The following is a 27,175-nucleotide window of genomic DNA, read 5'->3' on the forward strand; positions in this document are numbered from 1 at the left end:
CTACAGTACACAGGACAGCCACCCCCAGCACACACAAAGAAGTATCCAGCCCAAAATGTGAACAGTGCTGAGATCGAGAAACCCTGCACCCTAGGACAAAAAAGAAATTCTTAGGACAGTACCTGGCACAGAGTGAGCTCTCAGTAAGTGTCAGCTGTTGCTTTTATAACTACAGAGCCAACACAGCCCAAAACTGCTCTGGCGAGGAAACTACTCCTGCTGCCACAAAACAGCTGACTTTTCAGTGGTCCCAGCTGTTGAGCCAAGAACTCAGTCTGCCTGTAACTACTCCTGCTTCCAGAGACAGACTCCTACAAGGTTTCTGATTCTTAGCATCATTAACTCCTGGGTCAAAGTGGGTTGGTGGGTTGGTATAAGTGATTGATGAAATATGGATCATGTCAGAGCTGCAAGGGAGGATGGAAGAGTATCATCTGAGACTTTCCTGCTTTCCACAAGGCTTCCTAAGATGAAGAGTCCCCAAACAGAGGAAGGAATTCAGTTAGACAAAAATAACAACAAATACCTGTTACACTGCAGTACTGAAGTCAATGATTCTGAGAACGGTTAGAGATTCATCGTCATGAAAACAGTTCTTCCTATGTTGTCTTAAAACAGTAGAAAGTTTAAGGAGTACACCTAGGAGAGAAAGAGAAACTTCTACTGTTCTTTCATCCCACTGTAACGATTAATACACAAGTCATTCTTAACACTCCAGTTATCAAATGGTTGGTTCTAACCTATGTCTTAGCAACATCGCTGTAGCATTTGATACTTTTGACTCTATTTAAAATTCTTCAGTCTTTTGATTTCTGTCTTACCCTTGTTGATCTCTTGGGTTGGGTTCTTTTCTTCTAACCTATGTCTTAGCAACATCGCTGTAGCATTTGATACTTTTGACTCTATTTAAAATTCTTCAGTCTTTTGATTTCTGTCTTACCCTTGTTGATCTCTTGGGTTGGGTTCTTTTCTTATGCCTGTCTCTTAACTCCTGAAGTTACCCAGGGTTTCATCCTTGTTTTTCTTTTTACTCTCTACATCCACTAGTCAATTCTGTCTGTGTCCATGGATTCTACTACCAGCTGAGGCTGAATGATACTTATATTTAAGGCCTTGCTACACGTCTCTCCCTCAAACACTGATCCGGGTGGGTAGACACCTACCTACTTATCATCTTCATTATCCCATGGCATTTCAGCATCAGTCTGTCTAGGATGGACACCATTATTTATCTTTCTCCTCTAACTACCTTTCCCCATATTTTCTATCCTATTCAGCATTGCCAATATTTGTAAAAACACTTAAGAAGAAAATCATTCTAGACACCTCCTTTTTTACTGCCCATATCCAGTCAGCAATTAAGTCCTTTTAACCTTCTGTAACGTATCTGCCCCTTCCTCTCTAACCAAAATTATTATGTTTTAAGTAAGCTCTGTGCCCAACATGGGGCTTGAACACATGACCCCAAGATCAAGAGTATGCTCTACTAACTGAGCCATCCAGGTGCCCCTCCAACTAAAATTGTTACCATGTATCATCAACCACATTAGACCATAATTTCCTTGAGATCAGTAATATGTCGTACTCAAATTTCTATCTGCATAACTGAGAAGTGAGACCACCTGTCAGTATGACTTCACTATAAAAATAAAAATGTCAACTGATAAAAAATTGTTTCAGGAAACCATTTTATTTAGGAAACCAATTTGCTCATCAGGGAAAACGATTATCTTATTGGACAACATTCTTCTCACTTGGGCATACAGCCCATTTATCAGACAACTGTTTTCTCACCAAGAACCATAAATTTAGGGGTGGCCCAATCAGTTAAGTGCCCAGCTCTTGGTTTCGGCTCTGGTCATGATCTCAGGGTCGTGAGATTGAGCCCCGTGTAGGACTGTGTCTCTCACACTAAGTCTTCGAGAACCTTAAATTTTGCATTTTGGCCAATTCCAAAAACCTCCCCACTTTCAAAGACAAACACCATTTGAGTTCAATCCACAAAACCCTATGAATATCTTTCTCTAACTTCCTCTTTGGGATACTAAGATTTTCAATGCAGTTTTCTCCCTTGCTACAGTGCATCTCATAAATTCAGCTTTGCCTGATCAACAGGACTTTTGGGTGGATGCTGTAAAAGAGTCAACAAACAATAGAACCAAACACAGTCCCTGGCACACAGTGTTAACTCAACAAAGGCTTTTTTCCTTAAGTAGGCAGAAATTGCAGTAGAGCGTTGTATGAGAGAAGTGTGGAAAGGAAAGATAGATGTTTTTGCTCATTTCTATACTAAAGGGATCCTGTGTGACCTGGCAGAAGTATTTCATGGTTCTCATATAATAAGGAAATGTTGATCTGATCTCATATTAGCAGCAATAAACCCAAGTGCTAAAGGTATTTGGCATTTCCTATTGCTCAATCTGAAATGATGACTCAGTATTCCTGATTTCCCTAGGCCCGACTGTAACAAATAAAATGAGTCCTTGTTGTTCCTAGGATTCCATTTTCTACTTTATTCATCTGTCCTTCCCTCTGCTTGTGCTTCTAAGAATCTAACCTTTTCACCTACAGTGAGGATTAAAAATTGTTCTGATAGGCTCAGCTACACTACGGTATTACCTTTAATAGAAGATGTTTGAACATAAAGGTGTTTTTGTGTTGGGAATGAATGAATCCATCAGTTGAATGAGCCAACAGGAGCTTTGCAGAGGGTAGGAAAAGGCGGGGGAATAAATGACACATAGTTGATCCTTGATATTCTGAAAGGAATTGTCATGAGACCTTAAATCTCTGAATTCACAAATATCAGCAGGCCTTACTATTCCCTCCAGGTAACTAATAGGCTCAGATATAAGTAAGTTCCCCCTGAATTGCAGATGCAGAATTGATGAGCAGTCAGCCTGACGAACTTACTTACTAGCTATAATATTGCTCTTCCACCCCACTCTCCATTTACGTCCCCAAATCTCATGCATCAGCAAAATAACAAATTATTCTCTGTTATAAATTTTTGAACACACAGTAACTATTGAAACCTAAATATTAAAGTTGGGAATGACATGGTTTTAATGTGTAAGACTTGCTCTCATTTACTTGATGATAATTTTTCTGAAATGAGAATCCTGAACTTACAATGGTTTTATGTTCACCTTGGCAGAGGGCATGATGCCGAACAGAGTAGGTGTTCAGGTTTTTACTGAAGACAAAAATTAACTTCCCCTGGTAAAGTGGAATGCAGAGCATAATAACTTGCCTCAGGAGTCATTGGTGGCGCCTGATACGGTGACTACACATGGATTCTCCCAGGGAAGTCCCTATTTATACCCATTTTCCTATTCAGTTCTACTTAGCATTTTCTAGAACAAAAGTATCCAAATTTGGATGGTAAATTATAAGATCACCCACTGTCTAACCCTGATCTTTTCTCTAAGTTTGAAACTTATTAATTGGTTTTCTTTTTTTTTTGTTTGGAAAATGTCTTTCCTGGAGTTTAAAAAGCAGTCTTTAGGCTTTTTCCCTGTGAATAAGAAAGTACAGAGAGCTAACGCATATTGTGAGAAGTTCTCTCAACTTAATCCAGGGGTACTTGCCCTGCAATTCAGAAACTCAGTATTTCATGAATTTCATGAGTAGGAAATACCCTAGAATATTTAAATTAAATAATTATGAAATTAAAACACACTTCCCAATCTTCCCTGCTGATGTTTAAATGAATGATCTTCCTTTATTATCCATCAGGTGAGGGGAATGGACCTGGCCCTCGGTCATAACATTCTTAAAGCTCAGCGAGATGGTCAGTCAGTATGTGAACCTGTATGTGTCATTTCTGAGGGATTCACATAGAAGAAACATGAAATTACCTGATAGATCTTGCAAGAAACGCTGTGAACTTGTCACTGTTTTCCGTTTCTAGAGGAAAAGTTTCTGCACTTTGAGTTTGTGCTGAGGCTCCTGATTTCCCTGCATGGGCCAATAGAAGATAAACATTTATTCATTCATACATGCAGTGAGTATTTATTGGGTATTTGCTATGTAATAGGCACAATTTCCGTTTCTAGCAGACACTGAGATGGATAAAACAGAGTATCGGTTTTCAAGTATCTTTTGATACGTGGCTAGGGCTGAAAAGCTAAAGTTTTATTTTCTCACAGAGAAGTGAAAGGAAATAATATTTGAGAGCTATACAATTTTAAAAGGGCTTATGTTCCTACGTGTTCAGATCATCTCCTGTTGACCTTCAGAGGTACCTACATAAGGCAAAATCATCTTTCCTGGGAGGGTTCTCTTTACTTTTCATATAGATTCCTATTATTATAGACAAATACTTGATGTTCCACTCCTTGAAAGAGTTTTTTTTTTCCTTCTCAACATAAGCGCAATTTACAAAAATTTCTAAGCCACAGTAATTCTTGAAATGGAAAATAACTCTTCAGTTATCATTTTGGCATGACTGTGGCCTTCACCAAAGACTCCATCCTTCGAGCCCAGTTACTAGGAACACTGTCCCGCGTGGTAAAGCCAAAATGCCGCTCCGTCACTTACTCCAGTGTATACAGCTTTTAATAGCACTAAGTATCTGGTGGGAACAAATCTCTTTTCTTCTGTGAATGCGAGGCCCGATTCTCTTGTTTTTGACGCCAAACAGAGGGAGTCAGCGTGACTGCTCTCCTAGAAGAACAGTCCTAAGCCTTCTGCTAATTGAACCGCTGGCACATTACTGAGGTTCGTAAGACACGGAATTATACCTTAGGAAATAAAACACGCTTGAAACAGAAAAGGGACAATTTCAGGCTCTATAATAGCCAAAAAAAAAAAAAAAATGCCATGAGAGGAGGGAGCCAGAACGAGGATCTTAGAGAAAATGAGACTGCTGGTAGGCACTGACGCACAGAGGAAGGCTAGGCAGAGAGGAGAGGTCAGGAAGTGGGCAGAGACAGTTTCATGAGAGGATGATTTTGTATCGCAGGGTTTAACTTTAGGCTGCAAATGATCCCTGTTAGGAATAAATAAAGGTATTTCTTAAGATCCCTGTTAGGAATAAATAAAGGTATTTCTTAAGTAATGAAGGTAAGAATAACACATTCTTATTAAAGAAAACATAAATACATTTAAGATAGAACAACCAAAATTACTTCTCATTACACCATCCCCTCCCAGCTAAAAGCATGGTTTCAATCAAGTCTATATCATGTGGATTTTTTAAATTTAACTTTACAACAATAAGCATTTTCCACATTAATTATGCATTTATTTTATTTCATAATCTACCATAGTTTCATTTAATAATTCACATATCATTATACCTCTGAATAAGCTCACATTCATTATTATAAATCATTTTGCTATTAACATCTTTGTACTCAACACTACTGTTCCATCATATTGGCACTTAGAGGGGGAGGAGACAAAACACAGACTGTGGATGTGATTAGATAAGATTCGATTTCAAGTTCTGCCACTTCCAGCTTTTGATCCCAAGCAGTGTGTCTGACTCCCCTTGAGCCTTGGTTTCTTGAGATATAAAATGTGCATTGCTATGATGACTTTGTAGTCATACTAATTCTTAAAATTAGTATGGAGTGCTTAGAACAGTTGTTGCCACATAGTGGATGCTCAGTAAATTATGCTTATTGTCAATACTGTTACTAGTATTAAGCTTGATATTATGTGGCTCTTTTGGAGATAAGGGGGATTCTTGAATAAAACTGTCTCTTGTAAGGTAGGGGAATCCCGTAAGGAAAACATGAGAAATAAGTTACCTAAGTGGTAACCTCACTTAGGCAATTGGAAGGTCTGCTCCAATCCTGACCCTAAGCCTCTAGAGGTCCCCTTTTCCAGGAGCTGTTTAGGATTCTAGAGCAAGAGTGTTTAATTACCGATTTCCTCAAAATAGTGCCTTTGTAAAGTCTTTTTTATTTTTTTCCCCAAGTTAAATAATGTTTCTCAGACTAATCCTTTGAATTCTATTTAAGGCTGTGATATGACTCCTACCCCCAACATAAATAATTCCTAATTTGGGACAGAAAATAAAAAATTTGAAATTGCCTAATGTCAGAAGAACAGAAACTATATGATTGAACTCTCTAATTCCAAATCTTTTTCTAGCACAATGCACTAAATGGCCAAGAGCTGAAAAGAGACCTCATAAAAATACTTTGATAGGTATTTTATTACTAAAATCTTAATATATATATTTTTGCATTCCTGTAAGTCCTTCAAAGATTTATTCTCTCAATTATCAATCAAAAGAACTCATAAAGGTAGAGCCAGTGGACCAGGCAGGATTAGAGCTGCCTGGGGAGACAGATGCATTTGCCACAGCACCTGAGCTTTAAACAACCTTACTCATTCCTGGACCAAGTGACAGCTGACAGACAGAGTGGCTCATGATGAACCGTTTAGATTTTTTAAAAGCCACAGCCTCTGCTTCTTAGGCCTAATTAAGATTGAGGCTAAATGATTTGATTCCTGTTTGTGAGAAGTCAGAAACCTGTTTTCTTTAAACAAAAAACTGGCAAATGGAGTGCTTAAAAAGTTACTGAAATGTGTTTTCTTTCATTTTTTTTCTCCTGAAAAGTAAAGACACGACCGTACTCAAATTTTGGCACCTTAACTGCATTGTTCCTACCTGCTTGGAATTGGATAGCATTTTGCTTCTGTCCTAGGATTGAATGGCAATTGTGAAGAGTTTTGTAATAAATATTCTAGTGAAGGTGTTGAAAAGCCTTGTCCTCTTTATATAGATTTGCTTTTCCATGGGCATATCACAACTGTCATTGACATTATTAAAACTATTAGTTTAGGAAATTAATATAATACTTCTTTTTTTCTTCTAATACGGAAATAGAACTTCATCATTTTCTTCTCAAGCTCATGTTCCATTGAAGGTGTGTCCTAAAACTTTAGATGTGTTTTCCTATCTTTCAGTTTATCCTACCATCTCTCATCAGTTATATGTAAACAAACATTTAAATACAGTGAAAGAACTTGCATTCAGTATTGACTTCCTTTATAATGTTCAGCTTTAATAAAGAAAGTGAGGAAAAGGAACCAGAACAGGGCACAGGCTATGTAAGGTGAGTGACGAAGAGGGCAGATGTTTGGGGGTTTAAAAGGAGCCATTGCTAGGGGCTGTAAATGCTGTGTGTGTTTTTCTATACCATAGATGTACAGTATATCTGTTTTGTGCTATATATTCATCTGTGCTTTAAAAAGATTACGTTAGAGTCCAATATGACGGGTGTCCTTATTACAAAAGGGAAATTTGGACACTCTAAGTCTACTGGGGCTAGCCTGATAAAATATCAGAAACTGAGGAGCTTAAACAACTGAAATTTACCTTCTTACAAAAGTTGAAGTAAAGGTGCCATCAGGGTTGGTGTCTGGTGAGACCTCTCGTACTAGCTTATAGATGGCCATCTTCCCATCGTGTCTTCATACAGGTCTTCTGTACACATGCAGAGATCTCTTAATCTTCTTCTGAGGACACCATCCTATCAGATTAAGGCTCCACCCTTACAACCTCATTTAACCTTAATTACCTCCTTGTAGGGCCTGCCTCCAAATACAGTTCCACCGTGAATTAGAGTTTTAACGTAAGAATTGGTAGGGGGCACAATTCAGTCCACAAGAGACACATAAAAGAAGATGATATATAGAGAGAGGGAACACAGGAAGGAACCTACCCTCTTGACACCTCAATTTCAGATTTCTAGCTTCCAGGACTATGAGGCAATAAATTTCTGTTGCTTAAGGCAGCCCTAACAGACTAATCCTGCATGCCCTTCATGATCTCCTAAAATAGAAGTGATCTATGTTAGCCTCACGGTCATTATAATCACTGACACACTTGAGGCCTGCTCAAAGGAGCAAAAGAAAAGTAAATTAAGCCTATGTCTTGTAAAACAAATTTTGGAAGCTTTTATCAGACTGATATCTGGTACATCATTTTCTTTTAGGCTTTGCTGTTACTGTGAAAAGCTAGCCACCTCTCAGGCATTTTGGAGCAACTGCTCTGAGGGTCTAAGATGGTCATGTAAGAAGATCTTAAACTCAAGCCCTCCACAGACACAAATATATACCTGTTTAGAGAGCGATTCGTCTTGAAGAAGAACTGAGGTATGACTGAATAGCTTCGGCACAACAAAAGTAGACCACATAGAGAATGGCAAGAAAGACATGGTAACAGAGGGAACCCGACCTCTGACACTGAGAACTTCAGTGGGCAGGGATGGTAGAGAGAGACCACAAACAGGTTCCTCTGCCCAGGGGCACAGAAAGAATCCATGGTTTGTAAGAGCAACTAGAATAGCACTCCACCAAATGGCAGGTGAGAGCTGGGAGCTCTTTCCAGGTTGGAAGGGTTGGTAAATGCCGTAGTTTACATTTCACCACCATCTTGATAGATAGGCCTACTGCCTCAGTAAGCCCCAGACTCCTAGCCCACACCAACAAAAAGTCCTAGCCCCTCTACTGTGATGTATACTGGGAGACCCTTGGTCAGCACTTATTACATGGCTCCAGCCATCTCACCACAGTGACACAGGTGCAAAGCACTCTGAAACACACCAGGCACATCTCACTTTGGTTCCAGATGACTTGCCAGGGTCTTCCAGTACAGAATACCCTGGAACTCCCCTAGAGTGTGCTCACTTCAGCTCCAGTCATCCAGACAAAGTAACCAGGCTCATACGAGACCATGAAAGAAGATAGATAAAACTTACTTCAGGAAAAACACATAAATGAAATGGAGATAAGCAATCTATTGGATACTCACTAGACAGACTGGAGAGAAAAGCAGCTGAACTCTGAGAACGTCAATAAAGACATGGAAAAATTCAGGAGAGGGAATCAACAGATTAGAGGATGCAGAAGAATGGATCAGCAATCTGGAAGATAGATAGAGTAATGGAAAGCAACCAGGGTGAACAACAAAAAGAAAAAAAAGCATTTTAAAAAATAAAGGCAGGTTAAGGGATGTATCAGACATCAAGCAAGCAAACATTTGCATGATAGGGGTCCCAGAAAGAGAATACAGAGATAAAGGGGCAGAAAAATAAATAATAGCCGAAAACTTGGCTAACATACATAAGGAAAGACACATCTAAGTTTAGGAAGCAAAGAGATTGAACCCAAAGAAGTGTCACACTATGACACATAATAATTAAAATGTCAGAAATCAGAGATGAGATTAAGAAGGAATTTTAAAAGCAGTAAGAGAAAAACTAGTTACATACAAAAGGAAACCCCATAAGAGGAGTACTAGCTGATTTTTCAGCAGAAACTATGCAGGCCTAAAGAGAGTGACATGGTATATTCAAAATGCTAAAAGGAAAAAACCTAAAACCTCATTCAGAATTGAGAAAAAGAGTTTTCCAACAAGCAAAAGTTAAAGGAATTCGTCACCACTAAACCAGCATTACACGAAATATTAAAGGGACTTTAGCTGGAAAAGAAAAGGCCTTAATTAGAAGAAAATTAGGAAAGGAAAACATTTCCTGAGTAAAATTAAATGTGTAGTAAAGGCAGTAGAGCTAGTATGAAGGTAAAAAGACAAAAGGGATTCAAACAATAAAACAACATATACATAGAATATGAAAATGGGGAGTAAAAGTGAAGTGCTTTTAGAATTTGTTTGAACTTCAGTGACCATGGACTTAACACAAACTGCTAAATACTTAGGATGTTGTATGTGAACCTTGGAGAACCAATAATAGACACACAAAAAATAAGCCTAAAGTCATCAATCGTGATGAAAGAGAGCAGGATAATAAGAAAGGAGCACAACAACAACCAGAAAACTGTGAACAAAATGGCAACAAATGCACACTTAAGATACAAATGGACTAAACAATCCAATCCAAAGACATAGGTCTTGTGTTTTTTTTTTATCCTGTCATCCATCTATATGCTGCCTACAAGAGACTCACTTCAGACCTAAAGACACATATAGACAAATAGCCCAGGGTATCAGTGCTACATCTGACATAATAGACTTTAAAACCAAGACTGTAACGAGACACAGAGAGAGGGATGAATCCAACAAGGGATCTATCAGACATTACAAGAGGATGTAATAATTCTAAATATCTACACACCCAACATTGGAGCACCTAGTACATAAAGCAGATATTAACAAACAGGGTACTTTCATGTCCCACTTACATCAATGGATAGATTGACCAGACACAAAATCAATGAGGAAACAGTGTCTTTGAATGATGCGTTAAACCAAATAGACTTAACAGATCTATATACAGCATTCCATCCTAAAACAGAATACACATTCTTTTCAAGTGCACATAGAACACTCTCCAGGATAGATCACAGCAGGCCACAAAGTAAATCTCAATAAAGTTAAGATGATTGAAACGTCAAGCATCTTTTCTGGCCACAGTAGTATGAAATTAAAAATCAATTATAAGTAAAAAAAACACAAACACGTGGAAGCTAAACAACCAATGAGTCGATGAAGAAATGAAAGAGGAACTTTAAAAATACATGGAGACAAATGAAAATTGAAACACAGGGCTTCAAAATCTTTGGGATGAAGCAAAAGCAGTCCTAAGAGGGATGTTTACAGCAATACATTCCTATCTCAAAAAACAAAATACCTAACAATCTAAACTTACACCTAGAGTAACTAGAAACATAATAAACAAAGCCTAAAGTTATTGGAGGAAGAAAGTCGAGTGGAAATGAGATAAGATCATGAAACCAAGAGCTGGTTCTTTAAAAAAAAAAAATTGATAAACCTTTAGCGGACCCAAATAAATAAAATCAAAAATGAAAAAAGACAGTAACAAGGAATGCCACAGAAATACAAAGGATTATAAGGGACTACAATGAAAAATTATATGCCCACAACTTGAACAACCTAGAAGAAATTAATAAATTCCTGGTAACAATCTTCCAAAACTGAATAAGGAAGAAATACATAATCCAGACAGATTACTAATAACAAAATTGAATCAGTTATCAAAAAACTTCCAACAAAGTACAGGACCAGATGCCTTCACCTGTGACTGCTACAAAACAGAGAAGAGTTGATAGCTTTTATTCTTAAAGTATTCTCCTTAAGCTATTCTCCTTTTCCAGAAAATAGAAGAGGAAGGAAAGCTTCCTAATACATTCTATGAGACCAGCATTACCTGCCTACCATAACCAAAGCCACTACAAAAAAAACCCATAGGCCAGTATCCTCCATAAACATAGAAATATAAACCCTCAACAAAGTATTAGCGAAGCACAATCAACAATGCATTAAAAGGAATCATTTACTATAATCAAGTGGGATTTAGTTTCAGGATAAAGGGATGGTATTTACCAAAGAAAATCACTAATTTGAATAAATATATGCACCCCTATGTTTTTTACAGCATAGTTTACAATAGCCAAGTTACAGAAGCAGCCTCAGTGCCCATTGATTGAAGAATGGAGAAAGAAGATGTGGTGTACATATACAACAGATTATTAATCAGCCATAATAAAGAATGAAGATCTTACCATTTGTGACAACAAGGAAGGATCTAGAGGATATTAAGCTAAATTAATTAATTCCGAGAAAGACAAAGACCATATGACTTCCCTTACATGTGGAACCTAAATAAACAAATCGGAAACAGACCCATAAATACGCTGAACAAACTGGTGGTTGCTGGGGGGCAGAGGGAGATACAGGCTTGTAGCCATGGGATGAGTACATCATGGGGATGAAAGGTACAGCGTAGGGAGTATAGCCAATTGGCATTGTAATAGCGTTGTATGGTGACAGATGGAAGCTACGCTTTTGGTAAGCATAACATAATGTATACAGTTGTTGCATCACTGTCGTACACCTGAAAATAATACTTAAAAAAAAAACCAAGGTGGAGAAGAAAGGACGGCACAAATAATGAGGCTACATGAGCAGAGTGGAAATTGAAGATAAACAGCCTTCGGATGGAGAAACGAACGCGTCCTGACAAGTAGTGAATTACCTAAAAGAGTGGAAGTGGAAAATATTTTATCGGTAGAAAGTTTCCAGAAAGCATAGGGATCTGGTGGTGAGGAATGGGAAAATCAGAGATGAGCAAGTGAAACACCTGTTGAACATCCCCAATAAAGATCACTTACTTCTTCGAAGAGCCAAATTACCTAGCTGCCCATGAGGTTAGATTACTGGGATTCTTAATCTCCCTTTAGCAAAGTGTCTGCTTTTGGTTAAGAGACAACCTCTTTAATACTAAATCATGCAGGCAGAATTGACTGATGCGATAGTGTGGCATTAACAGCAACTGACATCACATCACAAGGGTTCAAAGATTTAAAGAAGGAAAAAAATGACTTTTAGTCATCTTAGTACAACTCATTTTTTGTAGTAATCTTTAGAGGTCTTTTAGAGGTGTCCTAATTCCATTTTTCTTTGTCTGGTAGAAAATATGTACTTTTTTTTTTTTTTTTAAACATTTTGCCAAAGACCCAGATGTCTGCATCTGATTGTGTTGTCCGACAGCAGGTTTTTGGCCTTCTATTTCAACATGTTATATTTTCAACACTCAAAGTAGCTTTTTTTTTTTTTATGGTGGTTGTTGCATTAGGACATAATGGAAGTTGTTTGCTTTTGATAGAGAAAAAAATGGAGTGAAATGAACCATGTTTTTTTTAATGCTATTTTTCCTATGAAGATTGTTACTGATGATATGGCAGAAAACATATTGCTGTATTAACAAGGTCATTCAGTCACAAAATCCTATTAATGTGGAAAATGACAGAACCAAGCTATGTGGTGATAAATAAGGCAAATTCTCACCTTGTATTCTTAAAATTCTTTGATCAAATTCACACAGCAGGGAAGCTGAGAACAAATTCAGGAAATGTGCATGATGACTCTGTTAAAAAAAAAAAAAAACCACACACATAATTCATGTATCTTTAGGATTGACTATCTTCTAACTTTACTTTTTAAAAAAATAATGGTAGCCAATTAAATCAAGAAATATTTTCTAATTTATGTTTCTATAAAAGATTTATCTACAGAAGTATAAAGGAACCTACTGAGTAGAAAATTTCAAAATAAACATATACATTCATAATATCCCTGACATGTTTACTTTTTTTGAAACTAAAAGCACCAAATAGTCATTTGCATTTTGAACGATAGCAAACACATTTCAGATTTAGCTGTCAATTTAATGAAGCCTCAAATATTGATTTTAGCAAAACAGTAAAGTAGGAAATAAAAATAAAAAGGATCATTATAATGGTACCCCAGAGGGAATAACTATGGTCACTTCAGTCAATGATAAACTGATTTTAGTGGTATGGACTAGACAAATAAAAATAAAGATTGCCTTGACTTAGCTTAAGCTGAAAAAGAAATCTTTCAGGTTTATGGCTTCATAAATTGTTCTGAATGTTTAACATCCCATGAAAAAGAAGCAAACAATGAAGATCCTTCATTCAAGAAGAGAAAACCAGGTAAAGACTTGTAATTCAGATTAAGCATCTTATCTGTGTTTGCATTGCTGAAGGGCCTCCTTTGACTATGTTCACAGTGTTTCCATGCACACATTACCAACAATTTTACTCTGGGTTTTAAACACCTGGCAGTCTGTATGACTTTAGTATACTAGATTATTTCTTTTAATGCTTTATTACGGATAAACTGTACACGTTTTGAGAATAAACTGGTCTCACACGTAGAGGTAACTTAACCACTTGCTTCCATCAAATATTTCCATTTCTCATTGGACAACAGAAAAAGTCTAGTTATATGGTTATTAACTATGAGGCTGACATGAAACAGGATCATGAAAAAACTAAGTTTTACATCTATCTCCCAGTCAGCATGCTATGTATGGAAGTTTCTCTTGAAACCTCGGAATGCTTCAATCCTGTCTTAATGTTGAACTGGGAATTTCTTAATGAATGCGGCATCATAATAGCCGCTATGTAGGTTAAGCCTGTATCAACCCGGTTCTCTTCCACATTTAAATACAATTCGTGGAATGAGAAAGAGATGGTGTTCCAGCTTTGGTTGTTTTACCTATGTCACAGCCTCAGTTACTGATTTACCCACTGCGGTTTGTCATATAAAATGTGTAGTGCATCTTAACAGAACTCCTGTTATTGCACCTATCTGGAATATTCTTACCATGATAGTAAACTTATCTGAAATCTAACCTTCCCTAGAGACCCATGTGAAAGTGTACGTAAGTGACCCATGATAACATTTCCCACTACCAGGGCCAGCAATGACTTGCTCTATTTCCTCAGTCCACTTATATTTGCCCTTATTAGAGACCCTCTTGTTTTATTTCTAGCCTACCACATAAGGCACTCAACATCAAGCATTTCAACTTACATGTTCTCTTCCACAAAGCAGCATACTCTACTACTCTTCTAATAAAATATTTCAATTATTCTTCAATTTTTGCTTTAGTTATTGAGAGACCCCAAACTAAATATCTCTTTTATATTTTATAAATATATATGAATTCCCTTGCCTCTAAACTTCCAATCAATTTTTCCCCTGGATTTGTTTGATTTGTAATTTTTCTGGTGTGACATTTTAACCTGTTAAAAACGTATGGTATCTTTTTAATCAAAAGACAGGTGACTAAATAAAGTAGAAGATTAATATATGCTTGTCAGTGGCTCATTTAAAAACCTGTTGACTCCTGTGCCAAGTTGTTACAAAAATTAGTTCCTGTTTCTAATACATTCAATCTACCAGAAGAAGCTAGGTATATACAAAGGTCAGATTAAGAAACAGTATTATGTATGAAAAAGCAAATGATTGTACTAAATGGATTCAGCCTGAGAAGAAAGGTTTCACTGGGTCATGTAAAATGGGCCATGAAGGAGTATGGAATTTGCCTGAGTGAATTTTGGGGGGAGAATTTTTGAGATGGAATTAGCATAAATCAAGGAAAAGAGAAAAGATCCTATTTACAGTTAATGAATTAGAACCATCCCCAAAGAACTGAGAATAAATCGGATTGGTTGAAATAGATAATATTTAAGTAAAAATATGTTCAAATAAACCATGAAGTACTAGATAGAAAAAAACTATAAAATTGATGAATAAATTTAAGAACTGGTTCTTTGAGAAGAACGATACTGTAGATAAACCTCTTAGATAACCAAAAAAAAAAAAATTTGAAAAAAAAAGTGCTAGAATGAGGAAGTGGATACAAAAGAGCTTATTTCAATGAAAATAAGATACCATCTGTTCAACCAGGAAATAAATAAAATGAAAAAGTTGCAATAATTTAATGGAGATAAGTTAGCACAGGAATAAACCTATAGAATAATGAAATTGGGGAAAAGAGCCATTAGGAAGTCTATACACCATATAAATTTAATACATAATAAAGATGGCAATTCAAATTAATTAGAAATAGAACAATTACTCAATAACTAGTCAAGCAACTGGCTGATCAATGAGAAAAATAAAATATTAAAACTTAAATTGGATTCAGAGGGAACATACCTCAACATAATAAGGGACATATATGAAGAACCCACACCTGACATCCTCAGTGGTGAAAAACTGAAAGCTTTTCCCCAAGGTCAGAAACAATACAAGGATGTCCACTGTCATCACTTTTATTCAACATAGTACTAGAAGTCCTAGCCATAGAAATCATACAAGAAATAAAAAGCATTCAAACAGTTAAAAAAAAAAAGATGACTGTCATTATTTGCAGAGGACATACAGAGAGAACCCTAAGGATTCCACCAAAAATTATTAGAAGTAATAAAAGAATTAAGTGAAGGTGCAGGATATATAATGAATATACAGAATCTGTCACATTTCTATACAAAGTAAGAGAAAAAAATTGAGAAAACAATCCCATTTACAAGTGCACCAAAAAGAATAAAATATCTAAGAAAAATTTTAACCAAGAAGGTGAAAGACCCACATGCTGAAAACTATAATTCACAGATGAAAGAAATTACGGATGGCACAAATGGCAACATATACCCTACTCATGAATTGGAAGAGTAAATGTTGTTAAAACGTCCATATTGCTCAAAGCAATCCGTAGATTCAAAGCAATCCCTATTAAAATACCAATATTTTTCACAAAACTAGAAAAAATAATACTAAAATTTGTATGAAACCACAAAAGCCCTGAATAGCCAAAGCAATCTTGAAAAAGAACAAAGCTGGAGGTATCACAATCTCAGATTTCAAGACACACTTCAGAGCTACAGTAATCAAAACAGTATGGTACTGGCAGAAAAGTAGACACATATATCAATGGAACAGGATAGAAAGCCCAGAAATAAACTCATGCTTATATGGTCAGTTAATCTAGGACAAACGAGTTAGGAATACACAGTGGGAAAAAGTCTCTTCAAGTGGTGCTGCAAAAACTGGACAGTCACATGCAAAAGATTGACACTAGACCACCTTATTAACCTTATACTAAAATAAACTCAAAATGGATTAAAGACCTAAATGTGAAACCTGAAGCCATAAAAATCCTTGAAGAGAGCACAGACTGTAATGTCTCTGACATTGGCTGTAGCAACATATTTCTAGATAGGTCTCCCCAGGCAGGGGAAATAAAAGCAAAAATAAACTGTTGGGACTACACAAAATCTTCTGCACAGTGAAGGAAATAATCAACAAAACCAAAAGCCTATTGACTAAGAGAAGATATTTGCAAAAGACATATCCACTAATGGGTTAGTATCCAAAATATATAAAGAACTGATACAATTTAACACCCCCCAAATAATCTAATTTAATAAATGGGCAGAAGACAGGAACAGACATTTCTCAAAGGAGACATCTAGATGGCCAACAGACACATGAAAAAATGCTCAACATCACTCATCATCAAGAAAATACAAACCCAAACTACAATGAGATATCGTCTCACAGCTGCCAAAATGGCTAAAATGAAAAACATAAGAAACACTAACTGGTGACAAGGATGTGGAGAAGAAAGAACCTGCACTATTGGTGGGAAGGCAAACTGGTGCAGCCGCTGTGGAAAACAGTATGGAGTTTCCTCAAAAAGTTAAAAATAGAACTACCCTATGATTCAGTAATTGTAATACTGGGTATTTACCCAAAGACTACAAAAATACTAATTCAAAGGGATACATGCACCCCTATGTTTATTTACAGTAGCAAAATTATGAAAGCAGTCCAACTGTCCACTGATAGATGAATGGATAAAGACGATGTGGGATGTATACACAATGGATTATTATTCAGCCATGAGTAATGAAATCTTGACATTTGCAATGACATGGATGAGCCAGAGAGAATAATGCTAAGTGAAATAAGTCAGAGAAAGACAAATAACTTATGATCCTACTCATATATGGAATTTAAGAAACAAGACAAGTGAACAAAGAGAAAAAAAAAAAAAGAGAGACCAACCAAGAAACAGACTCTTAACTATAGAGAACTGATGGTTACCAGAGGGGAGGTGGGGGAGGGGGGCATGGGTGAAATAGGTGATGGGGATTACAAGTACACTTATCATGATGAGCACCAAGTATTGTACAGACTTGATGAATCACTATATCATATACCTGAAACTCATATAATACTTCATATTAACTACAGTGGAATAAAAGTAACTTATTAAAAAATCTCAACTATGTGACATTGACATGACATTGACAATACACACATATATACATACACGTCTGTTTTTAGAAATTTTTGGATATATGGGTAAATATATATATATATGTAGGAATACAAGTGTGTACACAAATACAAATATATTCCTAAGAGTTTTTATTTCTATCCAAAAGGAAATGATTTTAATATAAGTCAAAGAGTAAAGTTTGAAAGGATACTGGATGAATCACCAGTTCTCTAGGAAGCTGGGCAATAAAGGTCAGAAATCAATACTAAGAAGGACAAATCACAGCCAAATCATGCTCTAGGAGCCTTCTTCCCTGCCACTCCTACCTTTGGAAATGCTCTCACTGCCAGTGCTGGAAAGGATTGTCCTCTGCCCTTGCTTTTCTGTATCATATCTGGTTGGCCAAGTCTCTGTATTGAAGCCTTGCCCTGGTTACCAAGGGAGGAAGTGATAACAGCTATTTGATTGTGACTTCGGTAGTGGGACGCAACTCTGACTCTCACAACAACTTATCCCTCAAAAACGGAAAGACCATGGATTTGCAGATTTGCCTGTGAGTGTCCTGTAAGTGTGTTTGTGTCAGTGTGCTTAGGTAGCATTTGATATTATTTTGTTATGTACAAATCATACTGTCAATGACATTTTATCTAAATTATCTCACACAGTGATTTGCTAAGTATTTTTTGGTACTTGTAAGTGTGTTGCATGGATAAGATGTTTCCCCATTCAGGAATGTGTAGCCTGGGAGATAAGACTAGCCTATATGAAATATCTAAGGAATGAGACAGCATGTATTAAATTTTCCAATTATTGATTCAATTGTTATTTGCTGGAAAAGCTTGGAAAAGAGATTTAAATGATTAGAACAGCTGAGAAGACTTGATAGAAAAAGTACTGACTTGGAATGGACTTTAAAAAATGGGTAATATTTATGACATATTGCCTATAAGTCATTATATAAATACGTATGGATGAGTATATTTACACTAGTTATTATGCGTGTATCTTCAGTACACTTAGTGAATTGGTTATACACTGTATGTAGCTCATGTCATGGGTGGATTCAATTTTTCTCAATCTACTGATTCTTATGGTAAGATCCTGAGCTAACTTAACTCTATTTTATAAATAAAACTTGTAACTTTTAAAAGGGTATAAATTATAAATGCATACATCTTGATAAATCTCTACAAGTGCAAAGAGTAGGAGCATTTCCACATCCTAGAAGCCCCGGTTGTGCCCCGCCTAATCACTGCCTTTGCACAGATAACCAATATCTTGACATCTCTTGCCCCAGTTTTTTATTTTTGAACTTTACATAAATGGAACCATACAGAATATTTAATTTTGTTGTAGCTTCTTACGGTCAGAATTATATTCATGAGATTTATCTATGCTACATTAAACACTGCTTATTTTCCCTCATCACTGTGTAGCGTTCCATTATAGGAATACATCACCATGTATTTATGCATTCTGTTCGGTTCATGTTCAATGTTTCCAAACTTCAGCTCTATCATTGTTGCTGCTGTGAACATTCTTTTTGGTGAACATATGCATGTTTATCTTTTAAGTAAACATTTAGGAGTGAAATTCCTAGGTCATAGGGTATGCATGTTTTAAGTTTTAATAGATATTAACAAATGGTTTTCAAAAATGTCCACTTGGGGCACTGGGGTGGCTCAGGTGGTTACATGTCTGACTCTTGATTTTGGCTCAGGTCGTGATCTCAAGGTTGTTGAGACCAAACCCTGTGGCAGGCTCTGAGCTGGGTGTGGAGGTGGAGACTGCTTAAGATTCTCTCTCTCCGTCTCCCTCTGCCCACGCCCCCCCAAAAAAGTTTACTCGAATTTACACTTCCTTCGTTGTGTGTGAGGATTCTGGTTTTCCAAATCCTCTCCAGGGCTTGATATTAGCCATTACTGGTTTTTGTTTGTTTTGGTTTTGGGTTTCTCGTGGGTGTGGGTTTTTTTTTTTTTCTTTCTGTTTTAATATTTACCATTCTAGTGCTTGCGTAGTTTCTCACTATGGAATTAACCTGGTTTTAGTAGGATAATTAATGAGTTAAAGTACCTTTCCATATGTTTATTGCAAATTTTACTTTTTTTGGTGATCTTGGCTGTTAAAGTCTTCTGGCCATTTTATTATTTGTTTGTTGTTACTGCTTTACAGTGCTTTCTACATTCTGGATGAGTTTTCTGTTATTTGTATTGGGAATATTTTCTACTTTCTACTCACCTTCTCCCTCTCTTAACTGTGTTTTCTGACAAAGGTTTCAGTTTTGTTGAGGTCAATCCCTTCTTTTATAGTTGATGCTTTTGTATGTATATCCTACTTAAAACATGGATATCCACTTGAACAAGCATCAGCTATTGATAAAACCATAATCTTATACTACAGTGGATTTTTTTTCACAAACCACGTGACTGGATTTTCTGTGGGTCTCTTTTTAATCTCTCTATTCCATTCACTGGTCAGTTTGTATATGCTTACCGGTATAGGAAACTACCAGCCTCTGTGATGGCAATGGATGATAGAGAATGAACTTCCAGGCAAAGATCAAACCCAGCACATTCCCACAAAATATGGTCTAAAGATAACACTAAGGGCATGGTTGTAAAGTCACTCTCTCACCTTTCCCTCTAATCAATTGCTAAGGATCTCAGATTTGTACTACTCTTCTCATTGACACAGTTCAATCCCAGGTGAGTTCTTACCTAGGTTATTTGAATCCTTTGCACTTTTTCTCCCTGCCTTCCTCACTGTTACCAGGATAATCATTCCTCACTTTCACTCCTTCCAGTTACCTCCTTTCGAACAAGGTGTGGCCCAGTTTCCCAAGATGAAAAGCAGGGCCACTGGCCAAATCACTATTTTATCTCTTTCCCCACTCGCATTTACCTTCCAGCAGAGTCAATAGCACTTGCCCAAACCTTAAGGTTTAGTTTCACAAACCTGTGGCTTTACCCTTGTGTTCCTTTTGTGAAGAATTTTCAACTCACCTTCTGACAAGCTCTTACTTATTCCTAAAGCCCCAGCTCAAATTACAAATTCTATATGAAGCTATTTCTCATTCCATCTGACAGAAATTAATCATTTAGTTCTATTTACTGGGTACAAACTGATATTATTTCTCTGGTATCATATCCATCTTCGTATCCCAAATACCTGGGAAAGATTAGGTGCTTAATAAATATTGGTTGAATTGAATCAGGTTGATGAATTTCGATCATCCTCTAACATTACTCACCCCCTTCCACACATATACACAAAACCAAATGGATTGGAGTTAAAAATTAAACATTAAAGCTTAGACATAGTACAAAATAAAACTGAATATTAAAACTTCAGTATTTAGAATGTCTACTTTCAGAATACTTATGTAAGTTTTTTAGTAAAGTTTTTTTTTTTCTTAAAGATTTTTTTATTTTTTAAGTAATCTCTACACCCAACGTGGAGCTCGAACTTAAAACCCCAAGATCAAGAGTCACATGCTCTACCAACTGAGCCAGTCAGGCACCCCTTTAGTAAAGCTTTTTAAAGGGAGCACACTGAACCTTCACATAACCTTCACCCAGACACAATTATCAAGATCTTGTAACATTTGCTTCATCGGTCTCTTTTTCACATTTCCTTTGCTGAATAATCTTAAAGCAAATCAGTGATGGTGGGTCATTTCACTTTTGTGTATATCAGTATGTATTTTTAAAAATATATACACATTCATACAAAACTATATTGTCATTATCATACCTGACAAACAACTCTTTTTCAGGGACACTAGGTCTATAAGCAAATTTCTGTAGTGATTATCTCAAAAATGCCTTATTATAGTTGGTTTGATAAATCAAGGTTAAAACAGGTTATCTTCATTGCATTTGTTCTGTATGTCTCTTGAATCTCTTTTATTCCCTTTGTAGCCCACCAAGCCCCCCGCCCCGCTCATGCTACTGAGTTTTTGCAAAAACTGGATTAGTGGTCCTGAAGAATATTCCACATTCTGGACTTGTTTATTCACTTCTTTTTGGTGTTAACTACTTTCTGTTTATCTCCTATAAATGAAGTTAGCTGTGGATCTTGATTAGATTTAGGCTTAAGGTTTTTATTTTGTTTCTTTGTTTTGCAAAAGCACTTTATAAGTAATGTTGTGTGTCATGTTGTATCACATGCACCATGTTTCAGGACCACAATGACTGCTTGTTCTGTCATTAGTGATGCTAAGACCAATCAGTGGATACAGGTCCTGGCAATTTAATTCTATGAAATAGCTCATAACCTTTCATCTACTGTTTTCATTAACTCATGATCATTAGCTGAATCCATTATTTATTTCATTAGGACTTGCAAAACAAAGATTTCCTATCTTGTCGGTCCTTCTACATCTTCTAGCTGGAATTCTACAGCAAAGGAGAACTTTCCCCCATCAATTAGCGATACTTGGTTATCTTGAAATATGCTGAACACAGGGGCGCCTGTGTGGCTCCGTTGGTTAAGCTGCCTTCGGCTCAGGTCATGATCTCAGGGTCTTGGGATTGATCCCCACATCAGGCTCCCTGCTCAGCAGGGAGTCTGCTTTCCCCTCTTCCTCTGTCCCTCCCCCCTGCTTGTGCTCTTTCTCTCTCAAATAAATCTTAAAAAAAAAAAAAAAGAAATATGCTGAATGCAGGAAAAGCAGGATAATTAATGTTCTTTTTAATGGTCCATGTTCAGAGTTGCCTTAGTTACTTCCAATGATGTCCAAAGAGACTTGTTTTCCCTGTTTTGTATCATTTTGAAGTCTAGATTTTATTTTTGATATGTTTTAATCAGTTGTATTCTTCAGATTATTGGTGCTCAAATTGCTCTTCCTTTGACCACAGGCTTTGAGTGTGTCTCCTGTTTTTTGTTTGTTTGCACTAGCCCAATTTTCTTGAAAACTTCCTTGCTTCCTGGCTCAAGATACATCAGCATAATCCTACTCTAAACCTGGAATCAGCTATTTCTTCAAGGAGCCCTGGGTACAGAGTTACTCATTGCTAATGGGTTGTCATTGATTTCAGGCTTTTTCGGTGGACAAAGCTTGAAAATATACAGTTTTCAAAACAAGACAAAATAATTGAGACTCCATACTGATATTTCCTATTCATTTGTAACATTACAGTATTTTTACTTGATTTCTTTGATTTTATCCTTATATCTATTTTTTATACTTAAGCTTTTGACTCCTAATAGCAGTAATAGGGTTTCTAACTTGCATTTTTCTACACTCTACATAAAATAGATTTTAAAATTACAATATCAATGTAACATTTATATTGCATAATGAAATTTAGCATGTAAATACTATTAATGTAAAAATGAAATAATATATAGCATACATACTGTGCTCTGACGTCAATGGAAATAATTCTCATCTGTGTCTGTTTATATTGCAACTTGATTGAACTCCAAATTCTCAACCAGGTAGGAAGGAAGAATAGAGGCACTTTTTACAGAAAATGACTCAGGAAATTTACTTCCTATACAACATATATTAAGGAAATTCTTGAAGATTTCTCCCCAGTAAAATAAAATCAATTAAAATATAATAAAATAAGCCAAAAATGATTTAGGAACCAGGAAATAGTGCATTAACTTTAAGAGCACAGAGTGGAGACTTCAACAAATGGCAGATGGCTGGAATCCTAGCAACCACTACAGAGAGGGAAGGGATCACCAAGTCCTGAAACGAAAGTATCTATTCCATGAACAGTTCCAATAGAATGCTTGAGATACTGAAATAATTTAAAGATATAATAAAGGCACTATACAGAAAAAATTGGGAAGGCACTTAGGAAAACTAAGAGCTCTGTGCGAAAGAAAATATGATTACAGAACTTACAGTGGTTCTGCAGTGTACCTCCCCAACTCATACTGATTTAACGTTGCTTAATGATTTTTAAGTTTTAACATCTATGCAACAGGAGATTTAATTATGGTTGAAGAAGACTATAAATATTAGCAGCACTGACTATATAAAAGTACATGTGGTAAAATTTAGAATGTGAAAAAGGGGAAGACTGGCAAAGGAAAAGCAGTTGCATTAATATCCTTATTCTACAAAGAATGAAATTGAGAGCTACTACCTAGGAAATAAAGATTTTAGTGTATTATGTAAATACGCAAAGGACAGAATCCTAAAAATCTGAAGCAAAAGCTATTAAAATGTGTGCCCTTTGGGAAAGCAGGATTAAGACTGAGGAGTATAGGACTGGCACAGATAAGAGTTACTTCTTTTTTTTTTTTTTTTGGTAAACCATTTGGTAGTAATGGGTTTATTTAATAATGCAATGGAATACATTGATAAAATGATATTAATATTTATAGTAGTAGTAGTTGATGGCAGACTTTTCACTTCAAGTAACATATCTCACCATATGAAGCTGGGGATTATCTCCCAGGATGCCAATTTAAGTTTAAATTATAAAAAGTAGTGAGGTAGTGATGGTCAATATGGAGGCTGGAAAATAGAAACATCACCTGTCAGTAATTAGTGTAACCAAGTAAATAGAAATAAATAATATAAATGAAATAGGGTCTGTACTGAAAGAAGAAAAATAGAACTGTGAGTCCAAAGGGGGAAAAAAAGCTTACTCATTACGAGAAACAAATTTTATAAAAAGCAATACGGGAGGGGGGTGGGGGAATGGGATAGACTGGTGATGGGTAGTAAGGAGGGCACGTATTGCATGGTGCACTGGGTGTTATACGCAACTAATGAATCATCGAACTTTACATCAGAAGCCAGGGATGTACTGTATGCTGACTAACATAATAAAAAAACATTAAAATAAAAAAAAAGCAATACTTAGACATATCTATAGATCTGAACAAAGATGTGAAATTTTTAAAAAGAGAAAGAGATTACAACAAACATCCAGTCAGGCTTCCTTTGTAGGTTGACTCGTGAGAGACAAAGAAATTGGGCTGTCCTAGGACTTCCCTTTCCTGACATTTGGTGAATATACATGAACACCTACACAGGGTTGAATCAAAAAAAAGTAGTGATTCACGAATTTGAGATGGAAACCACTTGTTGTTCTCCTATGAAGAAAAGAAACAAACAAATTCTCAGCTATTCGAGCACTCAAAAAGTACCCCACCAGTGAAATCTACATTTTGAAAAAAACCCTTAAAGGGAAGATAGATAGTGTGGTATGGACATTAAAAGCAAGGGTTTGAAACCATTATGTCCTGGTTCAAATGTTGATTCACTTCAGTTCCTGGTTACTTGAGCCTAGTCTTGCATTTCTAGAAGTTCTAGTTATCTGCCAGAAGCAAATAGAGTTCCTCTCTGCAAAATAATCACATAATACTGAGCCACAATCTATCTCTACTTTATATGAAATATGAAACACATAATGAGGAATAGCCAGAAAGAGCATGGAAACACATATACACACACAAATCAGAATTTCAGAAGAAACTGTAAGAGACATAGGTCATAATGAAAAAGTCACACATATGTAACTAGAATTCCAGAAAGAGAGCATAGAACGAATGGGAAGACCAATATTTGAATAAATAACAGCTGTGTATTTTGTTTAATCTGCAAAAGACATCAAGTCACGGAATCAAGAAGCATTACAAATACCAAACAAGATAAATACAGAGAAAAGAACTCTTGGGCTGATCATACTAAAACTGCCAAAAGCCAAAGTAGAAGGGAAAACCATGAGGCCAGAAAAATGACAAGATACTAAAGAGAAGAAATAATACGCCTATCAGGTGATGTCTCAAAAGGAACAGTGGAAGGCAGATTGAATCCTCAAAGTAACTGATACAAAATAGCTGCCAACACAGATGTCTGTGCCCACCAAATACATCCTATAAAAATGATGGTGAAAAGACCCCTTTTCAGACACTAAAATTTTGAGAATGAACCACCAGCACGTCTCTAACAAAGAAAAAGATTTCAGGCAGAAGAAAAATGGTCCCTGGTGGAAACATGGAGGTGCAAGAAGGAATACAAGGCAATAAGGGTAAATTTAGATTATTATAAAGGAACATTGAATATATAAAATAACAAAATCCCGTTTTTGGAAATTTAAAATGTAAAGAGAGGCAAAATTCCACAAGCCTTTACCGTTACTGAAATAAAGCTCGTCCTTAGTTCCTGAGAGAGTCAACCAATTTTTTTTTTTTTTTTTTTTTTTTTAGTACTTCTGTCTGATGTACAGCTCATCAGCACCTCTGCCTTCCTGGTGAGGACTGCATTCCAATTTTTCCCTCCCAGGAGCCCTAATTCTGTTGAAACTCCTTTCTTCTCAGCCTCTCAGCCACATCTTCTAGATCAGTAGGTTCCCAGTGGGTACAAGTGGTCTCAAAAGCTGCAAACCTTTACTCCCCTGGTAGCTATCCCAATTCTTCATTTTATTTTCCAAAATTTGGTCCAGTTTTTCTAGGTGTTTCTTGCAGGCAGTTTGGTTCAAATTACGTTGTGGTCTGCCATTCCCAGAAATGCTATGTACATGTGAAAACTGAATAATTATAATCTTTATCATGAGAATTTCTCTTTTCCAAATCACTAAATACAGAATACAATCATTAAGAGATATAAAACTAGAGAAACTAGGTAACATAAGAATAAAACATAAAGCAAAGCAGTTGAGGTAGCAAAATAAAAAGCCTATCTGATACAAGGACCAATATAAACTGAGAAACTGGGGCGCCTGGGTGGCTCAGTCCTTAAGCGTCTGCCTTCGACTCAGGTCATGATCCCAGGGTCCTGGGATTGAGCCCTGCATCAGGCTCCCTGCTCAGCAGGAAGCCTGCTTCTCCCTCTCCCACTCCCCCTGCTGGTGTTCCCTCTCTACTGTGTCTCTCTCCGTCCAATAAATAAATAAAATCTTAAAAAAAATAAATAAACTGAAAAACTTACAAGAAGAGTAAAGATGGGCAAACAGATTAAAAAATAAATCCATCTAAATATTATTTATGGAAAGTACACATGAAGTATAACTCAGGAAGTTTACAAGAAAAAAAATGAAGAAATATAAAGCATACACATGCAATTAAAAGACAGGAGAATTTAAAATATTTTTTCTTTAAGTAAAATATATCATTAAAAATAAAGCATTAAGTCAATCTGCATGAGCCATTTCTCTGTAATAAATATATAACTGTCGTATCACATAACTGCTGAAATATTTAAGGAAAACTGTATGACTGACAAGAAAAAATTGCAACATAAAATAAGTGGGAGATGCTTTCCTGTTTTTAGCAAAAAAGAAAAAAATAGACTGACACAAAAACAATGTAAATCAGTGGTTCTAAAACCTCAGAGTGTATCAGCATCCGCTTGGGGAGCTCTGACTGTGTAGATGCTGGCCGCACCTCCACAGATCGTTACTGTGGCTGAGGGAGGTCCCAGACATTGCTGGTTTGTAAAAACCTTCCAGGAGATTGCAATGCGCAACCAGGATTGAGAGCTGATAATGTAGAGGTAGAGAATCTGAGTATTATTTGAATAAAGTTAGTATCACCAATATACAATCCTGTATCCTGTAGAGGATACCTCTTTAAAAGAATTCCCACAAATTATTTATAAAAAT

The 27,175-nt window shown here is 36.3% G+C and overlaps 1 long non-coding RNA gene across 1 annotated transcript in view; it reads right to left on the reverse strand.

Moving 5' to 3' along the window:
* The window catches only part of LOC148109638 (uncharacterized), a 214,036-nt gene that overhangs the window by 20,530 nt on the left and 166,331 nt on the right, over window positions 1–27,175 (reverse strand). The window contains exons 2-4 of the long non-coding RNA XR_015725175.1: window positions 12,791–12,869; window positions 3,861–3,960; window positions 527–639 (exon numbers count right to left, since the gene is read on the reverse strand). This is a non-coding gene — a long non-coding RNA (uncharacterized LOC148109638). The remainder of the gene's footprint in view (window positions 1–526; window positions 640–3,860; window positions 3,961–12,790; window positions 12,870–27,175) is intronic.

This window comes from Ursus americanus, chromosome 7 (genome assembly GCF_024610735.1).
Source record: "Ursus americanus isolate L20-20 chromosome 7, mUrsAme1.1.p, whole genome shotgun sequence".
Lineage (NCBI taxonomy): Eukaryota > Metazoa > Chordata > Mammalia > Carnivora > Ursidae > Ursus > Ursus americanus.